General features: G+C 41.4%; 1 protein-coding gene across 1 annotated transcript in view; it reads right to left on the reverse strand.

The window, feature by feature from the left end:
* Positions 1-12,912, reverse strand: part of REC114 (REC114 meiotic recombination protein) — a 137,714-nt gene that overhangs the window by 81,960 nt on the left and 42,842 nt on the right. The gene's annotated exons all lie outside the window — the stretch shown is intronic.

The raw sequence follows: 12,912 nt of genomic DNA on the forward strand, positions 1-12,912 counted from the left end.
TTCCCATTACTTGCAGTAACCTGGTCTATAATCAAAGCTCAATATAATAAAGACACATCTAACTAAACTTAAATATAATTTTACTAGAGGCCCTATGCACGAAATTCATGCAAGAGTAGGCTTTCACAGCCGCAGTGGCTGCCTGGATCCCTCCCTCACAGCTGCTGCAGCAGCGGCGGCCTCCTCCATCCCGCGGTGGCGTCCGGTCTAATTAGCATATTATGCTTTCATTATTATAGATAAGATTACTGCATTCTATTGACAATGTTCTATCTTATAGTTTTATATGTGGGGTTTGGAGCTTTAATGCCATATTTAAACTCAAGAGCTCCTACCAATTTTTTTCTAATTCACTTTAAATTCCAAACTTAAAAATCAAATAACATTCTAGATGTCAAGGAGAAGTATGCTAAGCCCTGCTTCTTTCCTAGTATCAGAACCTCAGTTATTTGTACGACAGCCTTCTCACCATAATTTATGTAGATTATCTTACCTGGTTCATGACCACTTAAAACCACTAGCTAGGTACTAGATAGAACATGATCAACTAATTCTTTGGGAGGCAATATGTTAACATGACAGTTTAACTTTTTTTAAAAAAAGAATTATAACATGTATCCCAAAAGTGTCCAACACCTAAACGTACATCTCAATGAGTAATCACCTCCCAGGTGAAGAAACACAACAATACCAGCCTTCCAGAAAGTATCCCAATCATTACCTACTCCCTAGGAGGACAACCTCCCATCCTGACTTCTAACACTATAGTTTAGTTTTATTTATATGAATGAAATTATACAGAAAGAATTATTTTATGTCTGGCTTCATTAATGTTGCCGCAAGTGTCTGAGTTCATTGATTTCCATTGTAAAATAGCATTTTATGACTATTCCACAATTGATATTTTGTCATTCTTTTGTTGAAGAATATTGTTTTTCAGTTTAGGTCTAACACTAATAATACTGTTATGAACTTTTTAAAAATTTTATTTTCATATTATAGATGTCTCCTTCCATGCTCGCGCCCTCCCTCCCCCCCCCCACCCCCCACCCCCACCCCTGGCCTTGTACCATCACCCAGCCCTGCCCTTCCTTCCTTCTGGTCATCCCCACACTGTTGTCAGTATCTATGGGTTATGCATATATGTTCTCTGGCTAATCTCTTCACCTTCTTTCATTCCAGTCCTTATATATGTCTTATATACACTGAGTGGCCAGATTATTATGACCAGCCAGATTATTATGACCACCCAATCAGTACTTCATTGGGCCACCTTTTGCCTTCAATACTGCAGCAATTCTTCTTGGTATTGATTCCATGAGATGTTGAAAGGTGATGCGAGGAATCTGACTCCATGTCTGATGAATAGTACTGTCCAGTTCTGTGAGATTTGATGGTTGTGGAACCAGCTGCCTGATGGCTCTAACTTCGTCCCACAAATGCTCAGTTGGATTGAGATCTGGTGATTGTGGGGGCCACCTAAGCAAGGTAAAGTCTCCCTCATGTTCTTGAAACCACTCCTGCACAGTACGAGCACCGTGGCATGGCGTATTGTCTTGTTGGAAGAAGCCATCTCCATTGGGATACGCCATCAACATGATAGGATGAACTTGATCAGCAACGATGCTTAGGTAGGTTGTGCTGTTCAGATGTTTATAATGATCTGGCCCTCTAGCAACTTCAGCGTGAAATTATAGCTAATTTGCCTACAAACGTCAGGTGGTCATAATAATCTGGCCACTCAGTGTAAGTCTCTTGTATGGTAGACACACTCATTATGGAAATGCCGGTCTTCCTAAATTATTTTATAATTTTTTTCAACTCATGAGTAATGACTTGCAGAAGAGTCCCAGGAGACTTCTCCCCTGCCCTCCAAACCCTTACATCTAATTGCCCACTAAACATCTTTCCTTACAGGTCTAACAGTCACCTCAAAATTAACAGCACCTAATTTGAAGTGTGAACCTTCCTATTGATTCATTTGCTCATCCATTCACTATTTACAAAGTGGCATCTGTTGCTTGCCACAGGAGTAGAAGTCCAAACACTTCTGCCCACTGCATCTTGATACTGGAGTCACTAAGGAAAATAACACAGCAAGCACTGAATGGAAGAGCACTTTACTCACATGGGAAGCAGCACGGTAAGTATCAGAAGTGATGTGGATTTCCCGATAGGCAGGAGGCCCCCTCAGCAGCTATGCAGAGCGGTTGGTCTGTACTTACCCATCTCGTGCTATAGCAGAAGAACCCTCCCCTGCATCCCATGTATCAAGGGACAGATACAGCAATGACATTAACCTGGTGCTATGTGATGGTTATGCGGAAAAAAGAAGCATAGGCTATTAGGACTCTATCTCTTGGTAAAAAAGTGTTCCAGGCCCAAGGCTCATTCTTACATGGCTGAGAGGGGATCAAAAGACTGCATGCACAGTGGTCTTTCCACACAAAACACCTACCACACGTGCCAGGCAGTTGTAGGCATTTGACTCCCACAGTTTCCCATCTCAGAATATAGTAATTATATCCTACATTTTCTTAGGTCAAAACTATGGAATCATTCTTAAATCTTCTCCTTTTCTCATACCCATATACATCAGCAAATCATTAATATCAACCTGCAAAATATTCAGACACTATCCACATCTCACAGATCTGGTATGAGTTATAATCATCTCTAGTTATATTATTACTAGAGGCCTGGTGCATGAAATTTGTGCACGGGTAGGGTACCTAGGCCTGGCTGGCAATCAGGGACAATTAGGGCCTTCCGGCTGCCGGCCGGGACCTCTCTTCCCAAGCTGCTGGCTGCTGGCTGCTGGCCATGGCCTCCCTTCCCTAGCTGCTGGCTGCCAGCCAGGGCCTCCCTTCCCTGGCTGCTGGCCTGGGCCTTCCTCCGTTCCACGCTGTCTCTGATAGCAAAGGTCATAGAGAGCGATCAAACTCCTGGTCTCCCGGTTGAACTCCCGAGGAGATACTTTGCATATTAGCCTGTTATATATATATATATATAGATAATAACCTACTAACTGGGTTTCCCATTTCTGTTCTTGCTCCCCCTTTCCAACACATTTTATTTTTAATACACTAGCCAGGAGTAATCTTTTTAAAACCTAAGTCAGATCATGTCATTTCCAGCACAAAGCCCTGAAGTAGCTTTGCATCTCATTCAGAGACTCATGCAAGGTGCTCCACAATCTAGCTCTCCATTGCCTCTCTGCTGTAGCCACACTGTCCTCCTTGCTGCTTCTTGAACACGTTATGCCCATTCATAATGACAAACCTTGGGGCTTTAGAAATTTCTATTCTTTCTGAAATTCTCTTCTAGATCCATCTATTTTGGGTCTTTCCTTAAATGCCATTTTTTCAGGTAACACTTTTCCTGACCATCCTACTGAAAACTGCCACAAACTTCACTGGTTACCCAAACCAAATCACTCCTATTATTTTGTCCAGCTTTGTTTTTCTTCATCAATGTCTTTCTCCATGTTACTACTTTTGTTACTTTATATTTACTAGTACTTATCTGTCTGCCTGTCTTCTTTAAAAGATATTGATAAATAGGATTATAAATATACTCAATTAATCCAAAAGAAGGCAGAATAAGAATTAAAAGTGAACAAAGAACATGTGGGACAAATACAAAACAAAAAGCAATATTATAGAATCACATCTAACCCCAATGATGATCACCTGAAAAGCAAATGGCTTCAAGTGCATTTCTTGTAGGTAACATATACAGGATGCCACAAAAGCAGGTTTACAGTTATTCATATGGAAAGTATTACAATAATTAATAAATAATAATATAAGAATAAACTCTATAAAAAACAAATGAGGGGATTAAAAATGGTAGTGGAGTAGTGGATGCTGCACAAACATACTCCCAGCAACAAACTAGAATTATGCCTAAAATACAGAAAACTTTCCTGAATAATCAACAGAAGACTCGCTAGAGAGAACCCTGATTCCCAAGGACCAAAAGTGAAGACTGCATAGAGACTGGTAGGAGGGGCGGACACGTGAAAGGGCTGGCCAGGCACACACAGACAGAAACTGAAGTTCCAGAGATATATTTCAGATGTGAGGAGTTGCCACTGAGAACTCTGGGGTCTAATCTCCCAACTGGGCCCCCCAACAGAGAGCACCATTACTGAGAAGGGTACCCACATAATATCTGGTGGTGAAAAGGAGCAGAGTTGCTCTCTGCCAGGGAGAGACAGCTGGAAATGCAGGCACCCTTGTAAAGGGCCAATCCACAAAATTCCCTGTGGAGCCACCCACCCTGTGCTCTGGTAGAAGGAGGGCAGAGTACACTAGAGCTGTGTGAGCAGAAGCCAGGATCAGGGACTTTGCAGTTAGAGCTCAGAAGGCAGACACCCAGTTTTCCTGTGATGAGTCATTCCTTCACGCTGCAAGATCATCTTTCTCACTCAGACATTTGCTATATGGGTAGCCTTATCTGGGGGAAAGACAGTAGATCCACCCTATTGGAAAATATCTTGCCCAATGGTGCAGAGTGGCTGAAGCCTATTAAGAGACTGAGAATAACAATTAGCCACCAGGCAGAAGCAATTGCCCCACCCTGTTGACAAAAACTCTTGCCACCCCTCTGGACAATTGCCTAGGGCAATTCAAGACAAAATTCTATCAGTCAGGAGAGAGAGGTGATCTCTGGAGGCTTTGAATCTTTGCCTGATGTAATTAGTCAGAAACAGAGTTTTACACTGTCCTGAACTAGAGATTGAGAGGCATAGCAGATCTACCTAATACATAGTCACAAACCCAAACAGGCAGCCAAATGAGGAGACAAAGAAACAACCCCTAAATGAAAGAGCTAGAGAATTCTCCAGAAAAAGAGATAAATGAAATGGAGATAAGAAATTTATCTCATATAGAGTTCTGAATAATGATGGTATAAATGCTCAACAGTATGAGAAAAGATATAGTAACTATGAAAACAGAAATAAAGAATGACATAGCGCAAATTAAGAACACTTTGGAAGAAATACACAGCAGATTAGGGGAAGCTGAAGACTGAATCAGTGAATTAGAAGACAGGATTGAAAAAATCACTCAATCAAAGAACCAAAAAGGAAAATAAAACAATTAAAAAACAGGAGGATAGCAGAACGGAGCTGTTGGACAATGTGAAATGTAACAGTATTCGAATAGCTGGTGTGCCAGAAGAGGCAGAAAAGGAGAAAGAGAACATGTTTGAAGAAACAATAGCTGAAAACATTCCTAACATGGTAAAGGAAAAAGTCACACAAGTTCAGGAGGCACAGAGAACCCAAAGCAAGAAGAACCCAAACAGGCCCAAGCACTAACACATAATTAAAATGCCAAAAATTAAACACAAAGAGAGAATGTTAAAGGCAGTAAGAGAAAAGCAAACTGTACCTTACAAATGAGCTCCAATAAGGCTGACACCTGATTTCTCATCAGAAAGTCTAGAGGCCAGAAAGGAATGGCATGAAGTACTCAAGGTAATGAAAAGCAAGGATCTGAAACCAAGATTACTATATCCAGCAAGACTACCACTCAAAATAGACGGTCAAATAAAGAGCTTCCCATGTAAAAAATTTTTTAAAAGGGCTAAACGAATACATCACCACCAAGGCAGCATTACAAGAAATTCTAAAGGAAATGCTGTAATGCAAAGAAGAAATAGAGGGAGAAAGCTAGGCATACAGAAATAAAATGGCAATAAATAAGTAACTATCAAAAATAACCTTATATGTAAGTAGATTAAATGTTCCAATCAAAAGGCATAGAGTAGCTGAATGGATATAAAAACATAACCCAACTATATGCTGTCTACAAGAGACCCACCTGAGAACAAAAGAGACATAGAGGATGAGAGTAAAGAGATCGACTGGAGTAGCAATGCTCATACCCAACAAAATAGACTTCACAACAAAGTCCATCAGAAGAGACAACAAAGGTCACTACCTAATACTAGAGGGATTGATCCAACAAGAGGATATAAGCCTGGTAAACATATATCCACCCAATACAGGAGCACCTAAATATATTTAAAAAACACTTCTAGAGGACTTTAAAGGAGGGATAGACAATAATACAGTAATAGTAAAGGACTTTAACACCTCACTGACTGTAGAGAGCACCTGGGAAGGCACATGAGCATTTCTTTGATAACTGTCAGCTGAGTCCAGAGGCATTGAGAACCACTGTTCTAAGGGAAAGAGGGAAGGAAATGTGACTGCTGGCTTTGAAAATGAAAGGGTGGTACAAGGCAAGAATTCAGGCAGCCCTAGAAGCTTGAATAGACAAGAAACAGAATCTCCCCTAGAGCCTCCAGAGGAATGTAGCTCTGCTGACACCTTGATTTTAGCCCCACAAGATCTATTTCAGACTTTGACCTCCAGAACTGTAAGCTAATAAGTTTGGGTTGTTTTAAGCCACTAAGTTTCTGGCAATTTGTTACAGCAGTAGTAATCAAATCCTAAATTCTTTTATAAAATTTAACAAGCTGATTCTAAAATTCATGTGAAAACACCAGAGTTCAAGGAAAAGAGACCATACAGCAAGCATTTAAGTCAGTCAGTTAACATTAACAAAGTTACCACTATATACTGCTCTCTCATAAATATTTGGGAAAGAAAAAAAATCATAGAAGCAGTGTTTCTAACCTTAAGCTTTATTCAATCATTTGTTGATTCAACAAATATCTATTGGGCACCTATTAAATGCCCAAACATTTTTCTAGATGGTATACATCATTGAATGAAACACTGGCCAGCCTCATGGAGCTAATGTGAGATAGGGTGCAGGACAATGGTATAGACAACAATTAACAATAAATATAATTAGTGGCATACTAAGGGTGGGATGGTGGGAGTCATCAACCCTGGTGCAGACAATACAGGAATGGTTTGCCAAGAATTTATAGACAACCTACTGAATGGGAGAAGATATTTCCAAATGACATATCTGATAAGGGGTTAATAATACAAAATATATAAAGGACTCATACAATTCACATTCGAAAAAAAACAACTCCATTTAAAATTGGGCAGAGAACCTGAACAGAAGACATACAGAGGTGCCAAGAGACACATGAAAAGATGCTCAAGCCCTAGCCGGTTTCACTCAGAGCGTCAGCCTGTGGACTGAAGGGTCCCGGGTTTGATTCCAGTCAAGGGCACATACATCAGTTGCAAGCTTCTCCCCAGTCCAGGCCCCGGGCTGGGGCTCTTGCAGGAGGCAACCAATTGATTTGTTTCTCTCACATCGATATTTCTCTCTGTCTTTCCCTCTCTTTTCCACACTCTCTAAGAATCAATGGAAAATATCCTTGGGTGAAGATTAAAAAAAAAAAAAAAGATGCTCAACATACTAACCATCAGGGAAATGCAAATAAAACCACAATGAGATATCACCTCACGTGTAAGAATGGCTATCATCAATAAATCAACATACAACAAGTACTGAAAAGAAAGCCCTCATGCACTGTTAGTGGAAATGTAGATTGGTGCAGCCATTGTGGAGAACAGTAAGGAGTTTACTCAAAAAATGGGGAGAAAACCAAGATGGCGGCATAGGTAAACACTGGAGATTGCTGCTTACCACAACCACTTCAAGAATACAACTAAAAGACAGAACAGACATCATCCAGAACCACAGGAAGGCTGGCTGAGTGGAAATTCTACCACTAGAAGGAAAGAGAAAAGCATACCAAGACTCACAGGAGGTGCGGTGTGGAAGTAAAGTGCAGAGGTACGGTACGAAGGCACACGTGGAGAGGGCTATCGGCTGAGGACACGGTTGTCTTTTTCAACTGGTAGAGAGTCTCAAGCTCTGAGCTCCAGTTCCAGGCGAGTCTCTGGGGACCCAGACTCATACGGGAGAAACTGGACTGTCTGGCATCAGCCAGAACGCGAGGGCAGCTTTCTCTCAGAGGTGCTTGCAGTGATTGCCAGGACACTGAGAAGCAGGGCCTCTTCTGAGGGCAGCCATAGCTGCTTGCTCCACCCTGTTGATCTCCCGGGACCCCCGCCCCACCCAAGCTGTGCGCCGGCTTTTACATATGAAAGGACTGGCCCTTTGCAATCTGAAAATTACCTAATAAACTTGTAGCTAGTCCAAGGCCCCATGGCAACTTGCACTGCTTCACAGCTGAGCTCCTGCTGGGTAGCCTCAGGCAGAGGCTAGATTAGCACCTCCTTAAGATCCAGGAGCCAGTGTTCCCGGTGGTCAGAGTGGGACCATCCAGATTACAGCTCCTCAATCCATAAAGGACACACTCAGGGGGCAGACTCAGTGAACACCAAAGCCCCACTGAAGCAAGTCTTGCCCCAGAGGGGTGTGTCCAGCACAGAAGTTCTCCCACTGCAGACACAACTGATTCTCACAGCCAATTGGCCTGGAGGTCAATTCCTCCCAGTGATACCTACAACAATCAAGGCTTAACTACACCAAGACTGTGCACAAAGCCCACAAGGGGGTGCACCAAGAGTGTCCACGTCAGGTAATTAGGGAGGCTGAGCCACTGGGCCCTATAGAACACCTAGCACAGAAAGCCACTCTATCAACACAAGGAAGCATAAAAAATGCAGAGACAAAGAAACAGGACACAAATGACAGAAATGGAGGAAAGCAAACTACTGGATATAGAGTTCAAAACCACACTTTTAAGGTTTTTCAAGAACTTTCTAGAAACCGATGATAAATTTAGTAAGACCCTCAAAAAGTCTGGTGCACCGCCGATAAATGTAGTGAAACCCTCAAGAAATCTAGTGAGACTCTCGAGGTTATGAAAAAGGACCAACTAGAAATTAAGCATACACTGACTGAAATAGCGAATATTATACAGAGTTCCAACATCAGACTAGAGGATCGCAAGAATCAAGTCAAAGATTTGAAATATGAAGAAGCAAAAAACACCCAACTGGAAAAGAAAAATTAAAAAAGAATCCAAAAATACAAAGATAGTGTAAGGAGCCTCTGGGACAGCTTCAAGCGTACCAACATCAGAATTATAGGGGTGCCAGAAGATGAGAGAGACCAAGATATTGAAAACCTATTTGAAGAAATAGTGACAGAAAACTTCCCCCACCTTGTGAAAGAAATGGACTTACAGGTCCAAGAAGCGCGGAGAACCGCAAACAAAAGGAATCCAAAGAGGACCACACCAAGACACATCATAATTAAAATGCCAAGAGCAAAAGACAAAGAGAGAATCTTAAAAGCAGCAAGAGAAAGAAACTCAGTTACCTACAAGGGAATACCCATACGACTGTCAGCTGATTTCTCAACAGAAACTTTGCAGGCCAGAAGGGAGTGGCAAGAAATATTCAAAGTGATGAATACCAAGAACCTACAACCAAGATTACTTTATCCAGCAAAGCTATCATTCAGAATTGAAGGTCAGATAAAGAGCTTCACAGATAAGGAAAAGCTAAAGGAGTTCATCACCACCAAACCAGGATTATATGAAATGCTGAAAGGTATCCTTTAAGAAGAGGAAGAGGAAGAAAAAGGTAAAGATACTAATTATGAACAACAAATATGCATCTATCAACAAGTGAATCTAAGAATCAAGTGAATAAATAATCTGATGAACAGAATGAACTGGTGATTATAATAGAATCAGGGACATAAAAAGGGAATTGACTGACTATTCTTGGGGGTAAAGGGGTGTGGGAGATGCGGGAAGAGACTGGACAAAAATCGTGCACCTATGGATGAGGACAGTGGGTGGGGAGTGAGGGCGGAGGGTGGGGCGGGAACTGGGAGGAGGGGAGTTATGGGGGGAAAAAGAGGAACAAATGTAATAATCTGAACAATAAAGATTTAATTAAAAAAAAAAAGCATCCCGGAAACAAATGACAATGAAAACACAACAATCCAAAATCTATGGGACACAATGAAAGCAGTCCTGAGAGGGAAGTTTATAGCTCTACAGGCCTACGTCAAAAAACAAGAAAAACGGGTAATAAATTATCTAACCTTACAACTAAAAGAATTAGAAAGAGAGCAACAAGAAAAGCCCACAGTATCCAGAAGGAAGGAAATAATAAAGATCAGAGCAGAAATAAAAAACATAGAGACAAAAAACAAAACAAAACAAAAAAAACCCAAAAAACACCCCCCGAAAGATTCATGAAACCAAGAGCTGTTTCTTTGAAAGGATAAACAAGATTGATGAACCTCTCACCAGACTCACCAAGAAACAAAGAGAGAGGACCCAAATAAACAAAATCAGAAATGAAAGAGGTGAAGTAATAACTGACCCTACTGATATACAAAGGATTGTAAAAAAAAAATACTATGAACAACTCTACTCAAAAAAAACTGGACAACCTCGACGAAATGGATACATTCCTAGAAAAATAAAGCTTCCAAAACTCAATTAGGAATATCAAAAAACCTGAATAGGCCGATAACTACTGATGATATTGAAACAGTAATTAAAAAGCTTCCAGCAAACAAAAGCCCTGGACCAGATGGCTTCACAGGGGAGTTTTACCGAACATTCAAAGAAGAACTAAAACCAATCCTTCTCAGACTATTCCAAAAAATTCAAGAGATAGGCACACTTCCAAGCTCTTTCTATGAAGCCAGCATTACCCTAATCCCAAAACCAGATTAAAGACACCACAAAGAAAATTACAGGCCAATATCGCTGATGAACATACATGCTAAAATCCTCAACAAAATTCTAGCAAACAAGATCCAGCATTACATTAGAAAAATTATACACCATGACCAAGTTGGATTTATTCCAGGGATTCAAGGCTGGTACAATACCGCAAACCAATAAACGTGATACATCACATAAACAAATTGTGAGACGAAAATCACATAATCATATCAATTGATGCAGAAAAGGCATTTGACAAAGTCCAGCACCCTTTTCTGATTAAAACGCGCAGGAAAGTGGGAATTAGCATCATATCTCAACATAATAAAAGCCTTATATGACAAACCTACAGCCAACATCATACTCAATGGGCAAAAAAACCAACTAAAACCATTTCCCTTAAGAACAGGAACAAGACAGGGAAGCCTGTTTTTACCCCTCCTGTTCAACATAGTACTAGAAGTACTAGCAATAGCTATCAGACAAGAAGAAGAAATAAAAGGCATCCAAATTGGAAAAGAAGTAAAATTGTCATTATTCGCAGATGACATGATACTGTACATAGAAAACCCTAAAGACTCCATCAAAACATTATTAGACTTAATAAACGAATTTGACAATGTAGCAAGATACAAAATTAATGCCAAGAAATCTATGGCATTTTTATACAATAATAGTGAATTTACAGAAAGAGAAATTACAAAAACAATCCCATTTACCATTGCACAAAAAAATTAAGATACCTAGGAATAAACTTAACTAAGGAGGTAAAAGACCTGTACTCAGAAAACTAAGACGTTGAAAAAAAGAGATAGAGGAAGACATAAACAGATGGAAGAACATACCGCATTCGTGGACTGGTAGAATCAACATCATTAAAATGTCCATACTACCCAAAGCAATCTATAGATTCAATGCACTCCCCATTAAAATACCAACGTCATATTCACAGATAAAGGAAGAACTCTCCAAAAATTCATCTGGAATTAAAAAACAAAACAAAAACCCCCAAATAGCTGCAGCAAACCTGAGAACGAAGAACAAAGTAGGTGGGATCTCAATACCTGATATAAAGATGTATTACAAACCATTGTTCTCAAAACTGCCTGGTACTGACACAAGAACAGACATATAGACCAATGGAATAGAATAGAGAACCCAGAAATCCACCCAAACCACTATGCTCAATTAATATTTGACAAAGGAGGCAAGAACATACAATGGAGTCAAGACAATGTACACTAATAAAAGAGAAACATGCAAATTAACCATCACTCTGCTACATACACCAGCCAATCAGGAGCAAGTATGCAAATTAACCCAACTAAGATGGCAACAGCCACGGAGCTGGAGCAAGCAGGAGACTTGGGTTGAACCCCGCCATGGAGGAAGCCAAGCTTACTGCCCGCCCTGGCTCCGCTCAAGGCTACAAAGTTTCAATTATAGAAGATAAATAAATCCCAGATACCTGCTTCCAGCCCACCCTGGCCTCTGCTCAAGGAGGAGCTGGAAAAAAAAAAAAGAAAAGAAGGAGAGCCTGGGAGCTTGGGTAGACAGGGAGCGTGGCCAGCCTGCAAATAGCCATCAGCCCCTCACTCAGGCTGGCCAGGCACCCCAGCGGGACTCCCCCACACTGAAGGGGCACCCCATCAGGGGGCACAGTTTGGAGTGAACGGGCTGGCAGGGGAAGCAGTTGGTGGCGAGCACACTGGCACAGGGGACAGTTGGGGGTGATCAGGCTGGCGGGGGGGGGGGGCATTTGGGGGAAAGCAGGCCGGCAGCGGGAGGCTTTTTGGGGCAAGCAGGCCAACAGGCAGAGTGGTTAGGGGCAATCAGGCAGGCAGGTGAGCGGTTAGGAGCCAGCAGTCCCGGATTGCGAGAAGAATGTCCAACTGCCAGTTTAGGCCCGATACCTGTAAACTGGCAGTAGGACATCCTCGAGGGTTCCCAAATTGGAGAGGGTGCAGGCCGGGCTGAGGGATACACGCCTCCTCCCCCCCCCCCCCGCATAAATTTTGTACGCCGTGCCACTAGTCTCTTCAATAAATGGTGCTGGGAAACTTGGTCACACACATGCAAAAAAATGAAACTAGACCACCAACTTACACCATACACAAAAATAAACTCAAAATGGATAAAGGACTTAAACATAAGATGGGAAACCATAAAAATATTAGAGGAAACCACAGGCAGCAAGATCTCAGATATATGCTGAAGCAATATCTTCACCGACACAGCTCCTAGGGCAATGCAACCTAAATGGAAAATAAACAAATGGTACTACATCAAAATAAAAAGCTTCTG

This window comes from Myotis nattereri, assembly GCF_964212035.1.
Source record: "Myotis nattereri genome assembly, chromosome: 1".
Classification (NCBI taxonomy): domain Eukaryota; kingdom Metazoa; phylum Chordata; class Mammalia; order Chiroptera; family Vespertilionidae; genus Myotis; species Myotis nattereri.